The sequence below is a fragment of the Pinus tabuliformis genome, chromosome 8 (genome assembly GCF_031772625.1).
Source record: "Pinus tabuliformis cultivar Carrire ecotype Pingquan chromosome 8, CPIR1, whole genome shotgun sequence".
NCBI lineage: Eukaryota > Viridiplantae > Streptophyta > Pinopsida > Pinales > Pinaceae > Pinus > Pinus tabuliformis.
This window is the reverse complement of record NC_142294.1, coordinates 1,349,449,246-1,349,471,388: the sequence shown is the minus strand read 5'-3', so window position 1 is coordinate 1,349,471,388 and position 22,143 is coordinate 1,349,449,246. Positions and strand designations below refer to the sequence as shown.

The following is a 22,143-nucleotide window of genomic DNA, read 5'->3' as shown; positions in this document are numbered from 1 at the left end:
ATTTAACTAGGTATGATCGGGACAAAGGAAGCACGTCATCAAGGAGGTCAAACTTGGTATTGGAAGGGTATTGGTATTGGTCTAGAGGTCTTGGAATTCGTCATTTGAAGAATCTATAAGAAGAGAAGAGATTTGCAGGTTTTCCTCTCAAGTGGAGAGGTTTTGGCCTTGGCTTGCAGCCTATATCCTATGTTCCTGTGCATTGTTGATCTTCTTGTTTTGGTAGTTGTTTGATGATAAGAACAACCTAATAATAAGAAAAGTAGTTAATAATCAAGAAAATTAAAAATACATCGCAAGTAGTTATCAAGTTAAAGAGAAATCGTCTTAGATGCAACCCTTAATATTTCTCAACATAACTTGTACTTATAAAGGAAATGCTCAAATAAAATGATATAAACATCAAATAACCATGAGGAACTAGACTTCAAGATGATAAGTACATGAAATACATAAAATGGTATTGCAGGTAAAGTGGAAAATGTTCATAAATCAACTTGATGAGATGATGCCTAAAACTAGACTATGTGAGATGCAATTATCTTGGTTAATTTCAATTTTAAATGCCTAGTCTAAAGTGAGAAATTCCCCTTTCAAATTCTTGCCACAAGGTAAAGATTGGGGTGAGTTGCAAGGAAGATGGGTTGAGGAGGTGCTAGTCCTTCATTAACAATACCCTTCCCATAATCCTTACAATCCACGTGCCTTCGTTCCTAGAAGGGGACTAAGCCAGCAAGAGAACTGCGAGGTCACATGTTGCAACCTTACTCCGTACTAGGTGAAAGAGAAATCAGGAAAATTTGGTCCTAGAATGTCTATTCAACCAAGCTTATGCTTGGAGGTAAGTTTTTAAATGTTCAAGTCTAATGCTAGAATGCGTAAGTGCTAATCGCAAATTGTTTCAAGTAAATGATGGTAACAAGATGCTCCAAGATATATATCAATGAACAATGTGATATTCAAGATGGTATCTCAAGCATAAATTGACATATAAAAGGAAATGATGAAGCTTGTACCAATAAGCATGTGAAACAAATGCCAAAATTAAGAGAGAACTAGATCAATAAACAAATCCAATTTGCCAAGGAAATAAAAATGATTGCTTGTAGTGTGTTGTAGCTTAAGTGAATGAGAGATGAGTTGCACCACACAAGATTGCAAAATATTGTAGCTCAAGCAACTATGAAATTGATTGCACAATACAAGAGACTAGTGAATAAATTGGCAAGTTTGATTTGCTAAATAGAAAATGTGAGTGCTATGTGTTGAAATTATGAGTTAAACCATGCACAAATTAGATTAGATTAACAAGATAAAAATGCATGCAAGTAAATTAGAAACTAAACTAAGAAAGTTAATCCACCCAAAAGAAAAAGTTATCCCTATAACTGAGGAGATGGGATACCATGGGGAAAACTTCCCAAGCTCCCTCAAGAAAAATGAACTTTTATTAACTTGGTTACAAGAGATGAGAACCCTTCAAAGGCCTCAACTAAACTCAAGGAAGATCTTTACAATAGTTGCTTGAAGCTTAGACACTAGATCTTCTCCTTGGTAAAGCTAGGTCGATTGCAAGTGAGGCACAAAAGAAGAGCCTTCAAATCTGAAAATTAAAGGACTGCTTTACACATAAAAATCAGCCTTCCAAGAGTGTGAAAGTTTGCGCAAGGAGAAAGAGGCTAGGCCTATAAAAGCTCATGGCGTTGTCAAAGAAGGATGGCTGCCTCAAGGAGGGCTTAGGGCCTATACAAAAGTCTGCCCAAAATGCTCACGACCTTGATGGAATTCTGTCCCAAATCAGTTAAGGATCTGCAAAACAAAGATTAGTAATTCAACCTTCTCGCTTTCATTGTGCCTACCAACATAAAGGGTGAGCAAAATCCTAAAAGTAAGTCTGATTTTTTGCAAAAACAATCTTCCAAGTTAGTGGAAAAATGCATAAGAAGAGGAGATAAATATCTACAAGAATTATATAAAGGCTAAACTAAGGAGTGCGAGTAGGGCTCTTCTCCTTGTCTAACTGTTGACATGCTCTTGAGTAGCAAATAAAAGAGATATAAGCACAAGAGATAAATAGCTTGAATAAGATGGACTGGACCACAAGCCAAGGAACCTGCAAACAGAAAATGAATGATGAGACTTCAAGAGACAACAAATGTGGGCTCTTCCATGTGCATGCTCAATAGTGGGATGATTCCTCCAAGAATTTCCCCTTACGCTTGAGGCTTGATCCAAAAAATGATTTTTCTACACGACTTCAAATACACATTAGATCCATATGGGTTTAAAAACTACAATGATAAAGAAATCATAGAGATTTATATGAAAATCAACTAAAAAATTCCATATCTAGAATACATCTCTAAAACCAAATGCTAGTGTAAGATAACTCTACAGTAACAAATCTCTAGAAGCACAATGGAAATAATAAGCACAATAACACAAGTAGAAAGATGAAGCACAATGATCAAGATATTACCATGCTCAAGAAGAACAACACCTCATAAGTGAACCCCAAAGTCTTTTATTGCAATAGAATGTGAGTGTACAAAAGAGTAGAGCTTCCCCAAGCACAAGAGCTTGTATCAAGATTACAACAATGAGTGCCCAAGGCTCATTTAAATAGAACTATGGGAGAAAATCCCAATGAGAGAGTCTCAATCTAAGTGTCACAATAGATGATCCCAAAGCTAACCTCCATGCAAATCAAATTCCATGTGGTTAATCGAAGCCTCCATGCAGCTTCACACAATCCTTGAGGAGAACTCATTGAAATGGGAGGAGGACATGTGTAATAATGAAGTAGAGTGGTAGGAGACCACTCTTCACCTCATCTCATGTGAACTCAATAAATCTCCAACCAAAGTCATGACTCGTTCTTGGAACTTGAGCTAACTCCGTCAATTTATGTGATTTTTCTTGAAAACTCATGGTTCCTCTCTAGAAATTCAATTTGCACATGTGATCCTCTTTTCTTGGCTTAGGTGGAATCCACATTATTTTGGAACTTGACTTTAACTCAGTGAATTTCCACCTCTTTTTTGAGCACCTTTGACTTGGAGAGAATCTTTATTTTCTCTCATTTATTTAATTTATGGCTAATTTATTGCCACATTTTCCCCTAGACTTAGGAAAAGTGGGGTTTGAGGGTTTATAATTTTTTTTTTACCCCTCAAACTGTGTCTTAGACTCTTAGTAGAAAATTGAGGAGGATAGGTCCAATTTTGACCACTTGTACCCCCAACAAATTCTCTAGAGATCATTTATTACTATTTACATACACAATATATTAAAATTCTCGTCCTGCGGGAAATTAAAAAAAAATTGAAAATTGACACCTAGACCTAATCAAATTTCGTGAAATTTTACAAGTGATCTAACATGCTAATATACAATGATTCTAGACACTAGGACTCACTTAAGACCTTGCTATCAAGCCACACTAGGAGAAAAAACTCAATTGATTATTAAGTGCTGAAAAGTACCAATAATTAACAAAGTAAAAAAAACTCCCTAAAGTGAACTCACTTGATAACGACGTCCTAAGCTACCTAGGCCTGTTACATGACCCTATTTCATCATGTTAGCATCACTTTACACTATCCCCACAGGGCTTACAAAATTTGAGTATAATAGAGAAGGAGGAGAAGAAAGAGCTTAAAAGCTCTGATTATATCTGAACTCTACAAGTACAAGAATCCTCTGACATATCCTTGGGAATGGAGTCTTCAAGTACACTTCAATGGTCAACGTAACCCATAGTAGAATTGGGTTGCAAAGCGGAAGAACCAATCCATCATAGGGGCTACTAAGGCCATAATTCATGACTAGGACTTGTTGATGTTTTCTTTGGGTAGAGCCATGCAACACAATGATCTACATCTAGAATTGTGGACCTCACAAGATCTTGGAGGATAGGACACCGAAGGAGGCATTCATTGGTGTGAACCTAGAGGTGAGTCGTTTTCACATATTTGAGTGTCTAGTCTATATCCATGTACCGGTAGAAAAGAGGAACAAGTTGGATCCCTCTAGCAAGAAGGGTTTATTTGTGGGTTGCAATGAGACTTCAAAGGCCTATGAAGTCTCTATTCTAGAGTAGAGGAAGACAATAATGAACAAAGACGTAAAATTTGACGAAGACTCAACATCTTGGAAGTCTCATCATTCATGATCCTATTCTAGTGATGGAGGATGAGCAATAAGCTTTGAAGGTTGAGCCAAGGTCACTAGTGATTTCCAAAGCAAGGTAGTAGCCTTCATGTGAAGAGTGAAAGCCAATAACACCTTCTACTTCTATCATAAGACCTCGATGGTTCATTTAGATATCAAGGGATGCTTAGGAGTATGTTGAGGCTCCTACGAGCAAATTTAAAAAAGTAGACCTCCGAAGAAGTTTCCAAGATACATGACATTAATGAGTGACATTCTAGATTCCAAGCTTTCCATCTTTTAAGATGCAACAAACTAGTAGGCATGGTAGGATTCCATGGTGGAGTATGCCTACATCATGAAGAATGATGTTTGGAATGGATGCCAAAATTGAAGGGGAAGTCAATAGTGAGTTCCAGGTAGCTCTACAAAATCAAGCATGCACCGAATGGAAACATTAAGGAGTTCAAAGTAGTGTTCCACGGGGACGCGTCCCCCCTACCTGGGAATCACGATTCCTCACTTCCTTGCATTTCGGGGACTTGGGGTTGTCGAGGGGTCATTTCTCGACGCTCCCAAAAAAAGGGTACGCATATAAACTCCAAAGGGGGTCATTTCCTTAGTAATAAAGTCAAATTGCAATTTTTTATTATAAAACATTAAAATTTAATATTTATAAGCTTGTTATGAAGGGGTGGAAGGGTTTTTTTAGTTTTCATTGTTTCATATTGCTGCCCGCCACTGCACTCGAAGTTGTGGAAGTCACCCTCGTTGAAGTTGCTTGCCTTGCATTCAAATTTTTCGAAGCCTCTGTCGCTGCACTCTCTTAGCCGCTTGCCGTTGCACTCTCTCAGAGTCTCAGCCTTTGCTGCTCTCAGTGTTTGCCACTGCTAGTTGGCTCTCAGCGTTTTCCACTGCCAATTGAGACTGAACTCTCAGGCTTTTGCTGCCACTGCTCTCAACTTTTGCCACTACCAGTCGGGACTCAACTCTCAAGCTTCAACTGCCACTGCTCTCAACGTTTGCCACTGCAAGTTTTATTATGGCTTGTATGCTGATGCCCTATTCCTTCTTGACAAAAATAATGGCAAAGTTGTCCGCAATTGAATGCTTGATTTCATTCTGTGCATTTATTTTTTATTTTTTCATTTTGTGTACATAAAATACATGAAAATTTATAATAAACAAAATTTATGGAATTTTTTCACAAAACCTTATTTATTGTTTTAATTTTTAAATCAATTCAAAAACCTTGTTGCAGCCTACAATTTACCACTATGAGTTATTCTTGGAATAGTGGGAACAATGATAGTAGCTACAGTGGTAGTGAGTCACATGATGCACAAGAAGAAATTGAAAGCAGCCACAAGAGGATAGGAAATCATAATAGGCCTTTGCATGGTGTAGATTATGAAGGCCCACCAAAAGACCTGACAAAATTTGTGAAGGGGACATTTAATCCTTTAAAACCGCTTCTAATTTGTGCAACCAAACAACCAAAAAAAATCCAAAAGCTGGTGGTGGCTCATGTGATTGGTTTGCAATATTTGTGGGCATCACTTTGTTGGCAGCTATACCAGTGTGAAACAACATATTTTGGCTAGTATAGGTAAAGGAGTCAATATATGCCCCTCAAAGAACCTGAACCAACTCAAAGAGAGCAATGTTGGAGGCTAGAAAGGGTAGCCAGTGGAAAATCACCGATTTCTAGCAAAAATGTTGATCCATACGCAAATATGCCTCCATCTAGTGCTTCATTGAAAAAGACAAAGGGTTCTACTGGTACATCTTGTTCTTGTGCAATGGGTGCTACAGTGACTGAGATGTTCAATGTTCTAGATCGAGATGACACAAATGATGCAATTGGCAAATCTCTTTTTGCCAATGGAATTCCCTTACATGTTGTTCGTTCTCCTTATTACAAGGAAATGGTTCAAGCAATTGCAAAAAATAGGGCCTTCATATGTACCCCCGGTATAAGCTAAAAACAACAATTTTAGATAGACAAGTGTCCAAAATTAATGTGCAAAAAGAGAGAATGAGACAAACATGGTTGAGGCTTGGTTGCTCTATTGTTATGGATGGATTGACTGACATCTTAAAATGCCCACTAATCAACATCATATTGACATCCGCAGAAGGTTTATTCTTTTTTAAAGCTGTTGACTGTTCTGGAAAGTGCAAGGATGCATCTTTCCCATTTGAGCTTCTTCGAGAAGCTATAGAGGATGTTGGCGCTAATAGTGTGGTGCAAGTTGTGACAGACACAACAAGAGTTTGTAGATCAGTCAGATTATTGATTCAAAGTAGGTATCAACATATTTTTTGGACTCCTTGTTGTGTGTAGGCACTCAATAATGCACTGAAGGACATTGGCAAAATTCAGTGGATATCAGGCTTGGTGACAACTATTAGAGATGTGCAGATGTTTATCTCCAACCACCACACCTCCTTCCCCATGTACAAGCCTCACACGAGGAAGGAATTCCTCAAGCCTATCGATACTAGATATGCTAGCTATTTTCTCTTATTTGAGAGGATGCTAGAGGTACAAGCACCACTACAATCCTTGTTTGTGAGTCCAGAGTGGCGAAGGTGGTCAGAATCAAAGACAAACTTGGGGAAGAAGGTCAGGCTTCAGGTGTTGGAGAATGATTCGTGGGAAGATTGTTCTTATTTGGTGTCATTCTTGTTCCCTATTGTGGAGGTCATTCGTTACATTGATTTAGATGCTCCTAGTCTTGGCGAAATCTATGAGACTTTTGATAGCATGTTGGGTCGTGTGAAGACAACCATTCAACAGAGGGAGCCCTCATTAGAGTTCTATACATCCCAAATTCGACCCATCATTTAGCGTAGGTGGGATCGCAAGAACACACCTTTGCACATGGCAGCATATGCATTAAGCCCAAAATGGTATGTTGAAATGCTTGGGAGAGTGCCTCCTATTGATGATCTTGAGGTAAGGAATGACTTCCTAGATGCAATTCCAAAGATGTATAATGGGGATGTTGGGTCCCTATAATACTAGTGATTACCCCATTACTATTGTAGTTATACCCCTTATTTATATTGATGTACCCATGTAGTGCCCATATTGTTACTATTGTGCCACATAGAAGCCCACTATTGTTATTGTTGTGCCCTACAATATTATTGTTATGTAGGCTTTGATTGTATTGGGACCACTTAGACTCCTATATATAGAAAGGAGGTATTTTCATTTGTATCATCCAAGAATTGTTCATTTATGTAATGTAAAGGAGGTTGCCCCCTCGAAGAGGCTGAATTCTAAGGCGTGGATCTCTCTTTTCTATCTTTTTGTGAGCTGGTTTCATAACATTTGGTATCAGAGCTTTGGATTCTAGGGTTTCGCTGCTTTAAACAGGTCATCGTGGCATTTTCGCTATAACTTTTTTTCTGTGACGTTTCAGAAGTCGCAAAAAAAACCCATTTGAGAAATCGCGCTGAACCTTGGGTCCAAATTTCAGATATTTTCGCGCGATATTTTCGGAGATATGATCTCAGGAAGTTGGTCTTTTTGCAGACTCCTGAATTACACTCAAAACAGGTGACTTGGGGAAAATTGTCATAACTTTCTTTCTGAGCATCGGATTGAAATTTCGTAAGAAGTTACAGAAAGAGGACAAACTGTAGTTTTCTTTTATATATTTTTCAGAGTCAAGGGTTGAAACAGTGACACGTGGCACTTCATACAAGTTCGCTCTACTGAACTAGTCTATAATCAGGTCACTGCGGGAGATTGTGCATAACTCTTTCTTGGAGAATCCAATTTGGTTCAGACTAGTGGCATTGGAAAGAGGACACAGAAAGCTACTACAGATCACAATTTCAAAACTGGATGATTCGAAATTACAGAGGTACATCAAATTCAATATCAGGCTTCTACAAAGTAAAAAAAAGGTGTGTAGTTTTTATTTTTTATTTTTGCATAAGCTTGGTTTGAAGGAATTCAAAGGGCCTAGTAAAGCATTATTATCGGTAACTGATGCCCCGAGGAAAGAAAATGCAGACGCCTAGTAAGGAACCTGAAAGCTCTAGCATGATTCATGAAGAAGAGGAAGAAATGCTACATGATATATCAAAATTACAAGAACAAGTGCAACAAATGTCACGCTCACAAAAGCTAACAGATGCTAAGATAAAGGGCATGGAAGCTAAGATGGACGATTTGAAGACTGATTTGAAGACAGATTTGAAGAAAGACATGGCAAGTTTGAAGACAGATTTGAAGACAGACATGGCAGATTTGAAGACAGATTTGACAAATTTTCTACAAGAGATACTTACTAATGGTGAAAAGGTTGTAAAGGAAACTCATGATGTGAACAAAAGTAATGTTAATCATGATTCCATAGATTCTAATGTTGGATCGAAGACCCACCGTATTCCAAAAATCGATATGAGGAAGTTTGATGGGAAGGATCCCGCCACATGGATATTACAGATGGAGCAGTTCTTCGATCTCAATAATGTGCAAAACACACAAAAGGTACGTATGGCAACTTTATATTTGGAACCAAATCAATTTGTATGGTATCAATGGCTTTGCTCTCGTAAACAATTTATCACTTGGGCAATTTTTACGGAAGAATTGATAGCACATTATGAGGATACAAAAAGCAACACTTTTTTTAGCCAATTGATAAGTCTCAAACAAAAGGGTTCAATAATGGAGCACATTGAAGAGTTCCAAAAATTGAACATAAGGGTAAAAGATATTCCAGAGCAGCATAGGATTGATGTGTTCATAGGGTCTTTAAAGGATAATATCCAACATGATGTTCGCCTTTGGGAACCTGATTCATTAGAGAAGGCATTCAGGTTAGCAAGAAAAATGGAAAGCAAAATTATGGCAACTAGGAAGCATACCATTCACAACTATAAAGATGGAAGTGTTGTTGCCCATAGTCTTCCACAACCTACAAGGTTGACACCACAACAATTGGAAGAAAAAAGAGCAAAAGGGCTTTGTTACAATTGTGATAGCAAATACACAAAGGGTCATAAGTGTGGTGAGAAGAAATTATTCTACATAGATTGTGAAGAGGAAGAAGAAAAGGAGCAAGAAAGGTCAAAAGAAGAAGATATACTCCAGGAACAAAGCCTAGATGAAGAACAAATAAATCCAACCATATCTTGTAATGCATTGGCGGGAATTACCACTCCTCAAACCATCAAGATAGAAGGACAAATCAAGAAGAAAAAGGTGATAGTGTTGATTGATTCAGGAAGCACCCACAATTTTATTCATTGTAGGGTAGCAAAAGAATTGAATTGCTTCCTATATCCAGCACCAGAGTGTCAAGTGATGATTGCAAATGGAGGAACAATAAATTGCTCTGGAAAGTGCCATAATATCAAGCTATCCATGGGAGAATATGTATTGACTAGCCCAATGCTTTCCATTCCAATGGGAGGTGTTGATGTTGTACTAGGAGTCCAATGGCTACAATCCTTGGGTACAATAGCTTTTAATTTTCAAGAACTTTTCATGAAATTTTCTGTGGAAGGAAAGGAAGTTGAATTAAGGGGTATTGCAGGGAAACCAGGGAAGATAATCAGCTCTAATGGTATGACAAAGCTTCTAAAAAAGGAGCAAAGGGGTGTAATTGCACAATTATGTTCGCTAGATGTTTCCACATTAGAATCATCTATTTCTCCAGATCTCCAAAAAGTCCTGGACAATCATTCCAAGGTATTTGAGACTCCCAAAGGTCTCCCACCTATGCGTGATCATGATCATGCTATTCATCTGATTCCAGGAAGTGTTCCTCCAAACATCAGGCCGTACAGATATCCCTATGTCCAAAAAAGTGAAATTGAACGTATGGTTGCAGAAATGCTAGAGGCTGGTATAATTCAACCAAGTCAAAGTTCTTTCTCTGCTCCAGTAGTATTGGTGCACAAGAAGGATGGATCATGGCGCATGTGTCCGGATTATAGGGAGCTCAACAAGCTCACTATTAAAGATAAGTTCCCCATTCCTGTCATTGATGAATTACTGGATGAATTGCATGGATCAATTTACTTCACCAAGTTGGATCTTCGTTCAGGATATCATCAAATCAGAATGAAGATTGAAGACATTCCGAAAACGGCATTTAGAACTCATGAGGGTCATTATGAATTTTTGGTCATGCCTTTTGGCCTTACCAATGCACCTTCAACATTTCAAGGTTTGATGAATTCAATTTTCAAACCATTCCTTAGAAAATTTGTGTTAGTATTTTTTGATGATATACTTATCTACAGCAAGTCTTGGAAGGATCATGTTGAACATGTCGACAGGGTGCTACAACTATTGGAAGAGAAACAATTATATGCCAAAAGATCCAAATGTTTCTTTGGAGTCCAAGAGGTGGAATATTTGGGTCATATTGTATCTCATGAAGGAGTTAAGGTAGACCCTACCAAAATTAAAGCCATTAAGGAATGGAAAATCCCCACATCCATAAAGCATTTGCGCAGATTTCTTGGGTTGACAGGGTATTATCGCAAGTTTGTTAAGAATTATGGGAGAATAGCAGCACCTCTAACGACATTATTGAAGAAAGATGCATTTTCATGGACTCCGGAAGCAACAAAGGCCTTTGAACATCTTAAAGAGGCAATGTGCCAAGCACCGGTCTTAGCTACACCGGACTTCACAAAAACCTTTATTGTGGAATGTGATGCTTCAGGAAATGGAATTGGTGCTGTTCTAATGCAAGATGAAAGACCCATTGCTTTTGAAAGTCGTCCAATCAAGGGAAAGTTTTTAAGCAAAGCTATTTATGAGAAGGAAATGTTGGCAATACTCCATGCACTTAAGAAATGGCGACCCTACCTAATGGGAAGACACTTCAAGGTAAAAACAGATCATGATAGCCTTAAATACTTTTTAGAACAAAGATTATCCTCTGAAGAGCAACAAAAGTGGGTCACAAAGATGTTGGGTTATGACTTTGAAATCATCTACAAAAAAGGGAAGCAAAATGTGGTGGCAGATGCACTCTCAAGGAAGGATGAGGATGTGGAAGCATTGTTGTGCGCTATTTCTATCATCCAACCAGATTGGATAAATGAAGCAAGGGAGGAATGGAAGAATGACGAAGAAGTGTGGGCACTTATTCGAAAGCTACAACAAGATTCTAGTACGTTTGATACATTTAGCTGGAAAAATGATTCGTTATGGTACAAAGATCGCTTATACCTCTGTAAGAATTCCCAACTAAAACAAAAGATTCTTATGGAATTGCACACTTCTCCCTTAGGAGGGCACTCAGGATTTTTAAAAACTTACCACAGGGTTAAGAAGGAATTTTTTTGGGATGGCCTTAAATCAGATATTCAAAAGTTTGTGGCAGAATGTTTGGTTTGCCAACAAAATAAAGTTGAAACAATTAAGACACCGGGTCTATTACAACCTTTATCCATTCCAAGCCAACGTTGGGAGGAGGTATCAATGGATTTTATCACAGGTTTACCCAAGTCTGAGGGAAAGAGTGTCATCATGGTGGTAGTTGACAGACTTACCAAGTATGCACACTTTTGTGCATTATCACATCCATTTAAAGCCAGTACAGTTTCTACTGCATTTATGGAAACAATTCAAAAGCTACATGGAAACCCAAAGATTATTGTAAGTGACAGAGATCCCGTTTTCACTGGAAATGTTTGGACAGAATTATTTTCTTGTCTTGGTACTCAGTTAGCTCATAGCTCATCTTATCATCCTCAATCTGATGGGCAAACTGAGATAGTAAACAAATGTTTGGAAGGATATCTTCGTTGCTTTGTATCTGATAAACAGACACAATGGGTCAAATGGTTGCCTCTGGCTGAATGGTGGTATAACACTTCCTTTCATACAGCAACAAAAATGACCCCATTTATGGCACTTTATGGGTATCAACCACCATCCATCACATCATATTTAAGAGAAAATTCTAAGGTTCAGGCAGTGGAACATCACATCGAACATCAACAACAAGTCCTCCAACTCTTAAAGGATAACCTTGTGTTGGCACAGAATAGAATGAAACAACAGGCAGATCAGCATCGCAGTGAAAGAAGTTTTGATGTAGGTGATTGGGTATTCCTACGGCTACAACCATATAAGCAAATGTCCCTCAAGCAAGCTAAGAAGGATAATAAATTATCACCAAAGTATTATGGTCCGTACAAGGTGTTGCAAAAGATTGGTACTATGGCATACAAATTGGAGCTTCTTGCAGCTTCTCGATTGCACCCAGTTTTCCATGTTTCATGCTTAAAGAAGGTTATAGGCGACAAGCTCCCAGTTCAAACAATATTGCCAAAACTTGACGAAGAAGGAAAAATTATATTGGAACCGGAAGCAGTTATAGAAACAAGAACTCGACAGCTACGAAATCGATCAATTTCAGAGTACCTTATCAAGTGGAAGAACTTATCCGCTGAAGATTCCACATGGGAGGATGAGAATTTTATGCAGAAGTATCCTGAACTACTCAAGCGTTGAGGACAACACTTTTTTGAAGGAGAGGGGCATGTTGGGTCCCTATAATACTAGTGATTACCCCATTACTATTGTAGTTATACCCCTTATTTATATTGATGTACCCATGTAGTGCCCATATTGTTACTATTGTGCCACATAGAAGCCCACTATTGTTATTGTTGTGCCCTACAATATTATTGTTATGTAGGCTTTGATTGTATTGGGACCACTTAGACTCCTATATATAGAAAGGAGGTATTTTCATTTGTATCATCCAAGAATTGTTCATTTATGTAATGTAAAGGAGGTTGCCCCCTCGAAGAGGCTGAATTCTAAGGCGTGGATCTCTCTTTTCTATCTTTTTGTGAGCTGGTTTCATAACAGGGGAGGAGGGGACACAACTTCAAAGACAATTTGTTTTATTTGCATCTCTTAGTGGCCTTTTCAACACACATGGTGCTTGAGTAGATCTCATAGATCTAGCCCAAGATGACCTGATTGGTTGGTGGAGGATGCATGGGGATGGTGCTCCAGAGCTCAAACATCTAGCTATGCGTTTGTTGTCTCAAATTGCTAGTTCCTTTGTAGCATAGAGGAATTGGTCCACATATAGCTTCATCCACTATATCAAGAGGAACAAGCTTACCTCTAGAAGAGCAAAGAAGTTAGTTGTTGTGCACAATGCCCTATGTCTTGAGCATAGGAAGACACCTGAGTATTTGAAGGGACCAACAACACGATGGGATGTTGATCCAAAGGATGATGCACATGTAGATATGGAGGAGGGACTTGATGAGACACAAATGGGGTTGGTTGGTGTGCCACTTAGCATGTTTGAGAATGCAAGTGATTTGATTCAGATGGTGACATAGTTGATCTTGATTTATTCATGCAATAGTTGGATGCAGAGACTAGTGGGGCATTACCTTGAGCAATTATGCTCATTTGTCATTTGGTGTGTTCTTATGTTATTTGCTTTTCTGTTTTAGACTTCAGTTTGTTTTGAATCTTGATGTATGAAACTTGACTTTTATTATAATATTTAGTATTCATAGTTGGAACTTTAATATGGGTTAAACTTTTATTTTCATTGTACATTGTTACACTATACAATTACATGTACGATTGTATCATGCTTTTCGTTTTAAATTTGTTTCAGTGATATGATTCATGAATTTATCCTTCATAATGTAAGTGTTATTAATGATAAAGATAGTTAAATTATAAAATTTAAATGATATATTTATAAGTTTTTAGTATTTTATTATACTATTTTTGTCGAGGTCCCTTGTGTTAAAGACCTTGACATTGCCCCACGTTTCCTAAAAATTGGTGGGGAGCTTTTGCATAGGTCGCTACTGCATATCCCTGCTCCCTCGACCCCATGTCATGGAAACTTGGTGGAACATTGGTTCAAAGTGACCTTTGTGGCGAGAGGGTCTCCCAGAGAGATGGAGTGGACTATAAGGAGACATTTGCTCCAGTCACTAGGTACACTTCCATTACAATAGGTATGTCTTTGATTTCATTTATGGGATGGAGGATACATTAGATGGATGTGAAGACATTTTTCCTTAATGGGATCATTGAGAAAGAAGTGCATGTTGAGCAGCCTCAGCGCTTTAAGGAAAATGGGAAGGAGTCTCATGTTTGTAGGCTTAAGAAAGTGGTGAAGTATGGTTTTGAGATACCTTGGAGATGGTGAAGGGAAGTTGCAGGGGTATTCAAACTTAGATTTCAGAGAAAGTGTAGTAGATAGGAAGAACACCCTAGGGTGTTGCTTTAGCTTGGGATCAACAATGATATGTTGATTTAGCAGAAAAAAGATTGATGGAACTTAGGTTGGCAAGGGAAGAATACATGGTGGTCAGTGTTGCTAGTTGTTAGGCCATGTAGCTTTGCATGTTACTTGCATGATTGTTTTATTAGGAGTTGGATCCGGCAATCATTCACTGTAATAATCAGACCTATACCAAACTCTGAGAATCCAATGTTTCATGACTGGTCCAAGCATGTACAGATCATATATCATTTCATATGGATAGGGTTCAGAAAGGAGCAAAGAAGTCCCAGTTTATATCCACAGATCAGCAGGTAGCTGGTAATAGGCATTTTGAATAAGCTCTTGGCAAAAGGGAAGTTTGAACAATTCAAAAATAGACTTGGCTTGGTGCAAAATTCCTTCCTTGTTAAGAATGAGTGATGAGATTATAGTATCTCGGACAAGAACTTCTGCACAAGTTCAGTGTGAACATGTGAGAAGTAGTTTGAGATATTTTCAAGAAGTATTTTTTTTTTTTCAAAATGTAAATCTATTTTGTAATTCACTTTAGTTGAGAAGTAAAAGGTCTTATATTTAGTTGCTAAGTCTAAAAGAGTGTATTCCATGCATACACTATTTAGACTAGGAGTAATCTCAAAAAAAGATTAGGGTTCTGATTTCAACTAAAAGTATACAGGTAGGTCAAGAATGGAGGGTTTATGCACAGTTGAATAGTTTAGAGAGAGAGAGAGAGAGAGCATAGGTGTTTTTGGGCAATAGGTAAAGGCCATACAAGGTTTTGTAGAGTTTTATGGATAGGTCTGCACAGTCATACGGATATGCGTGCACAATCATATGGGCATGACAGGCTGTACTATCTATGCACAGAGAACTACAGTTCACACAACCAGGCTGTACAGCCATACAACATGATGCACTTTCTGATCAGGCTGTACAAGCTTAGTTCAGGGCGATTTGTTGATCGTGTATCTTTTGGTTTTTAGCAGACTTAGGAGGTTTCCTTGTAAGTTGTTTTTGAAGGATTGAAAAGCTGAATTTGAAGGAGAAATTGCTTTGTGTATGTCTAAAACTGGTTTTAAGCTTCTGCTATTTAAATTCCAGTTATTGTGTGATTGATGCTATGGTCTGAAATTTAATTTCTGCATTAATTAAGTTCAATAAGTCATTTGTTTAATTGAGATCATAAGGACATTAGTCATATAGGCTTGGAATTTTTACAATTTGCAAATAGAATTGAATATCAATGCATAGAATCAAGCACAGTTGAACAGTGACAAATTTTAAGTGTACGTGCTACATTGTAATGTTAGGTTGAATGTATGTGTTACATACATGTGGAGATTAGTTGGAATCACTCTGAGGTTATAGATTTGAGATTTAACAGTATTGTTTTATTTTTTTTGCCCCTTTACATGGTTCAACCGTACATCTGACCTTGAGATTGGCATAAATCTATTAATTCCTCTCACCAGGGTTCAGGACGACTACATAAATTTATGGTTTCCAGCTACTGTGTGATTGATGCTTTGGTCTGAAATTTAATTTCTGCCTTGATTAAGTTCAACAAGCCATTGTTTAATTGAGATCATAAGGACATTAGTCATCTAGGCTTGGAATTTTTACATTTTGAAAATATAGTTGAATATTAATGCATAGAAATCAAGCACAGTTGAATGGTGACAAATTTTAAGTGTACATTCTACGTTGTAATGTTCGGCTGAATGTATGTGTTACATACATGTTGACAGTAGTCGGAGTCATTCTGAGGTTATAGATTTGAGATTTAACAGTGTTGCATTTTTTTTTCCTCAGATGGTCCATCTAACCTTGAGGTTGTCATAAAGCCATTAATACCTTTCACCAACACTACTACATGAATTTAAGGTTTCAAATGTTCCAAACTTCCATCGTCATACACTATACACTTGTTGGGAGTAATGGTTGAAATTTGACACTAGGCTGAATGACATCACAGTATAGTCCCCTGTACACAACTATTTTTTATTTAGCAAGATTGTTCTCCTGTATTGTACCAAGTGGTCTTTTCCATGGCACCACTTGGTACAATACAGGAGAACAATATTGCTAAATAAAAAATAGTTGTGTACAGGGGACTATAATGTGATGTCATTCAGCCTAGTGTCAAATATATATAATTCAATTAAAGTTTAAGCAGGCTACAGAGTCAGGGATTTCATCTCCAGTTTCAACTTGATAACTTCACCTAACAATTAGTAACAAGTGAGGCATTCTAATATATCTAGGCTGATGTGTCTACGGAATTGCCAGTTTTTTTCTTGGTCTTGGTTCTGGGGCTCTTTTGCTCGTTTCATCTTGGATCTTATAGCTAGATTAGGTTTGATATGGCCAATGGCTTGTAAATACATTTTTTCTAATTTTATAAAAATAGAATTAAGCCTACAACTTCATATTTATTAGTGTTATCATGTGGGCTAACTTCTATGGTTCGAGATAGTCATGAGCGTGCACTAAAATGTCCAGACTTGCAGTGGCCAGTGGGAGAACAAGGTATAATTAAACATAGGGTCGTCGCTGGTTGGGTTGAGTGCGACTGTGCAGTGTGGAGTTTGGATGCTTCACATAGGGAGCAGTGAGGGATCGAGTGTGCAGGCTGCAGTAGCAGGGTCGATTGGCACAATGCGGCGGAAGTCAATGGAGGACCGGTAGGGTGATGGAGTGTGAGAGTGAGATTTTCGCGCCTGCCAAGTTTACGTCATTAGGGTTACTGTTTTTAAATTTTAAATTTAATTTTTTTTAATATAAATGCTGAAAAATCGCCGAACCACAGAAACCATAACTTGAATTTCATCGAATTTTTGATGAATTTATTGATTTTGTTTGTGTTCGTACACAGGTTTGAGTTTGGCATAAAATTCGGGAAACACAAACGAATTTATTTGAATTGCTTTGAGGTTTGGCGAATTTCGAATCCGATGGATTTTATTTGCCGAACCCGGTGACTTACCATTCAAGTAGTTCATTGAAACCAAAAATATGTTGGTGCATGTGACAACAAAGTTTGTGCTTGAGCAGAAAAGGCACGTAAATTTTTATGAACATTTGAGAGAATACTGATGTCTTTCAAGTACTATAATGTTTGTAACAAGGACACATTTTACATATGCCATGGTTGATATGATGCATCCAAATATGGGAAAAAGCCAGTGCACAAAATAATAAAGGAAAAATATGTGGTAAATTAAATAAAAAAATACTTTACAAATGCCCAGGTTTTTTGGCTTTCTTGTATCTCAAGTATATTTAGTTTTCTACAATCCAAAAACAAGAATTTTTGGCACATGCGTGAAGTTTTGTTGGTAGAGCACCGATTGTTGCTGTAGTATCATTCCGACACAGCTTTTGATCAAAATCCTTCGAGAGACATTCTTACTTGACATTGCTGCCAACGAAAGGTTGTGTGTAAAACATTTAGAAGTATAAAAACATTCATATCAAAACTGCTAGGTTTCTATTTTCCCATTTAGTTCATTTATGAATAAATTGTAATTTAAAATCTATTTAATGTCATTGATTGACAGAAGAAAAAGGTCCAAAACTTCAATTAGTCATTCTTTGTTATCAGGGTTTGTAGGATGAAATGGTATTGCATGATCCTTGAGGGTTTGATCCTGTGATGGCCCAATCTTCCGGAACTTTGGTTTAAATGCTTGAGAATTTTAGGTTATGATCTGAAATTATATATATTTCTGCTTTTGTAGATTTGCTGCTCAAATGTGGAGAAAACTAGTTTTCTTCCTTTTAGGGAGTTCTATCGAGAATCTTGTTCGAGAAGTTCACACTTGTTTCATCACGCAGGAATATGAAATTTGTAGGTTCTTTACATTGCTTTCCTTCTTGAATGGTCGTAGCTCTGAAAGTGTGTTGTGATATAAAACAATTATCTGGAAGTGCACATGGGAACTGCACATCTTTTTCTACTTGTTAATGAAATTCTGGATCTTGTCTTCAAAATCCCTATTCTTTCACATTCTGGATCTTGTGTTCCAGCTTTCTATTCTTTCATAAGGTAGTCTCTCCTTTAGTATTATGTGAAACTCTCATATTTTTTCCTTGTCTATTTATGCACCTTTGAAGTGCCGGAACCACATTTGTTGAAAATTTTAAATGGATCTTTGCATCATGACAATGCAAGCAATATCCTCTGATACAAAAATACTTATGCAATTTCCACTTATGATGTTCTGTAACACTGAGAGGATCTCAGTTCCAAAATTTTATAGTGTGGTTAGAAAGCGAATAGCAACAATAGAACGTAAACTTACATAGACGTTGCTTCTGCCATCCCTTACTCTCAGTTGATAGGATATCAGCTCCTACAAGTGTTCCCAGTACCTCAAGTGGAGCTTTTCTGATATCTTACGCACCTGAAACAACATTGTTTGGGAAGTGGATACTGTTTATAATACTTTAACTAATAAATAGTATCATCAGTATGCGATCTCATCCAGCTTAACTGAGTGCCAATATGCTCTCAATTTGATTGGTTGGTTTTTCTTTGGAATGTGAAGCTTGACGTTTATTATCAATTTGCAAATTAACCTTATTCTTTATTTTCAATTTGCAATATGCAGGTATGCTAGTTTAGCGACGACTTGACAGATTCATTTAGGAGCAGGTTATTGTGAAGGAGGATGGGAAGGATGGCATTGATTATTGCTGTTGTTAAAGAGACCAAGCAGTTTTGTTCTCATGGGTTTCTGTTTTCTAATTGGTCCTTGACAGAGGCCATCTAATAAAAAACATGCCTGAGCTATCAAAAAGCATTAATACAATAATTTTTTTGTCGTTCTAAAATGTGGACAGCTTGGGACTAGTTTCTTTGAAAAATGCAGACAACTGCATTTATTTTGAAAAATGGTGAGTGCTGTAAAAGCATATAGCTCAATTGCATGTTTAGGTTGGAATTGAAGAAGGTTTTCCATACCACTTTTATTGACGTTATTCATTTAAATGAGGACCCGGTCTTGTCTTTACTTTTCTATTTATCTCCCTTTAACAATTTTTTCAGAAAGTTTTCATTTTACAGTGAAGGCAATAAATGGTATTCAGTAATGAGATTGACTGTGCTTTTGTAAATAGGTTTCATTTCAGAGTAGGTAAGTATGTGTTTGGGATGATTTCATGCACCAGAGTCAATTATATGAAGTACGAAAGTCATTTTGGGTGTTTAATCACTGGTTCAAAAGTTTTACGTTGTAGAAAGTATAGTAAACCTATATACAGATGTAGCTTGCTATCAAGAATAGCCTATTTCAATTTTTTTTTTGGTGGTGCTTTTACCAATTGTGATCATTCTTGCAGTTACTTTTGTTTGGCGTTTAAAGTTGTTTTGTCCATGTCATCTATAAATTGTATGCAATAAATGTAGAACATGAAGGGAAGTTTGATCAAGCACCAGCGCCAGATTGTTAAAACATAAGTGTGACATGCGATATATATAACCTTGAGCGAGGCATGTAGGGCTTTTGAATTGTTACAGATACAGGTAAGTAATTGCGTGCTAAATAGTGTTAATTTTCCTACAAACTTAGCACCCGACAATTGATTGACTTAGCAAATTACAGATCTACTGGTGGTTGGAAGGGTTTAGTGATAACCTCCCCACCAATGTTCAAGTCTCACTGACATGATGCATGATGCTCCTTTGTGAGCGGCCTTGCACTCCATTGGGAGCTGCCTATGTAATGTTTATCTTGACTATGTACCTCTTCGATTCATGCGAATAGCCGGAAGAGCGAAATCCCAAAAAAAAAAAAAAAAAACAGATCCACTGAATGAAGTACCACGAAAACAACGCAACAGGTTCTTCCCAATCAAATCAGTTTTTCATTAAAATTATTTAGAACCTACTTATGCTCCCGTCTTGGGATAATGGCCTAATCGTGGAAATTACACGTACAGCAATTGGATCTAATCCAGCTGATCAAGCCTTCCTTGGCTGATCTGGATCTCCTTGCTGCCACTTTCCTTCAACCCAACACACTAGAATGGAAGTCTTCGTCTGCTCACCATTGAGACGCCTCTCTTAATGTCTTGTGCTGCTGTATGGTGTGTCTGTTCCCTCTCTTTAGCCTTGTTTTTGTAACTTTTTGTTGAGCTAAATCTGTTACCCTAGTCTCCGAAATGATTGATGGCCAAGATAAGATTTCACCTCACTTGAGATCAAGGGCTAAGATTAAAACATAATCATTAAAGTATCTCTAATGTTTCTTTAATTCAATTAACCATCATAATAATTATGTGCTTTCGTAAGTTAGAACTTAGGCTAAGTTACAAATGCAATTCGCTCACACAAGAACAAATTCGCTCACACAAGAACAAGTGTTTAAGGAGATCTTGGGCGACTTTTGCACACCTATATAGAAGACCTTGTCCAAGCTACAAACATGAAGAAGTAGCTATTATTTGTAAGTTTTATCAATGAAGCTGAGGGCTTGGTCAATTTTTAGAAGAAACACAAGTGAAAATTGGATGCATATGTTGAAGAGGAAGACAAACTAGATACAATGTGAGAATGAATGTTCATGATAGAATTGATAAAGCTACTATTCGTCACGTGTACACATGGAACAATCAGATGTACATAATGGTAAGTTCGGATAAACATGTTTCTATGGAATTTCAACTCTACAATGCATATAAATAAAAACAGATGGGAATGCGTATCTTTTTGACTTCATACCATGCCTTTAAAAGGTAGAAGCTTCACAAGAGATGAGGACAAGAAAGTTGGCTTGTTTCTCCCGTAGGCATGAATTACCAATGATGGGGAGACCCAAGTTATTTTGCCTTCATAGATGAACTAGCCCATGAAGGGCAAGTATATAACAAATGCCTCGGGGGTGATTTGAACCTTCATAGATGGTTTGACATGCCATTGTCCTTTCCATTGATTTAAGCCTAAGGTAGAAGCTTCACAAGAGATGAGGACAAGAAAGTTGGCTTGTTTCTCCCCTAGGCATGAATTATCTATGATGGGGAGACCCAAGTTATTTTGCCTTCATAGATGAACTAGCCCATGAAGGGCAAGTATATAACAAATGCCTCGGGGGTGATTTGAACCTTGATAGATGGTTTGACATGCCATTGTCCTTTCCATTGATTTAAGCCTAACACCTTGTCGATGCAGGGTCACGATTTTTTTGCTTCCCTTTCAGATGGCAATTATGGTTTGGCTCTAATACATCCAATCTCCTAGTGCTAGTTATTGTGTAGGATAACTTTGATAGGCTGCTATTTTAGTGCATGCAGAATTAACGTTCTAACTATAAAGGGGCAAAATTTGGATGTCAATGCCATTCTCCTTTTGTTGGATTGCATAGTTGGTAGTTGAATTGGTGTTGAATAACAATGAGAAAGTCAAAATAATTTGGTCCTGTATTTGATATTTAAGTGATAACATAGATACTAATGCCATTACTGCATTGATTCATGGGTAGATTATAACTATCAATTTGGAAATTAACCAAGGTGTCAAAGGGGTTTTTGGGGGAACTTTTTTTGAGATTGTTTGTGATGGCTTCGTTGATAGCCTAGTGCTAACTTCGATGATTTTGATGATAACTTCCTAATATTTATGCTTTACAGGTTCTCTTACTGGAATAAGTGAAATTATGACCTTGTGTGTGTATTTATAATCATGGATAACTTGAATTGCACTGAAAACACATGATTAAGATGA

The 22,143-nt window shown here is 37.5% G+C and overlaps 1 protein-coding gene across 1 annotated transcript in view; it reads left to right on the top strand.

Annotated features, from left to right (window-relative positions):
• The window catches only part of LOC149240501 (uncharacterized), a 129,729-nt gene extending 110,288 nt beyond the window's left edge, over positions 1–19,441 (top strand). Inside the window, exon 2 of the mRNA XM_089367314.1 lies at positions 19,034–19,441. The gene's annotated coding sequence lies outside the window, so the exon portion shown is untranslated. The remainder of the gene's footprint in view (positions 1–19,033) is intronic.
• Positions 19,442–22,143: the final 2,702 nt, after the last annotated feature.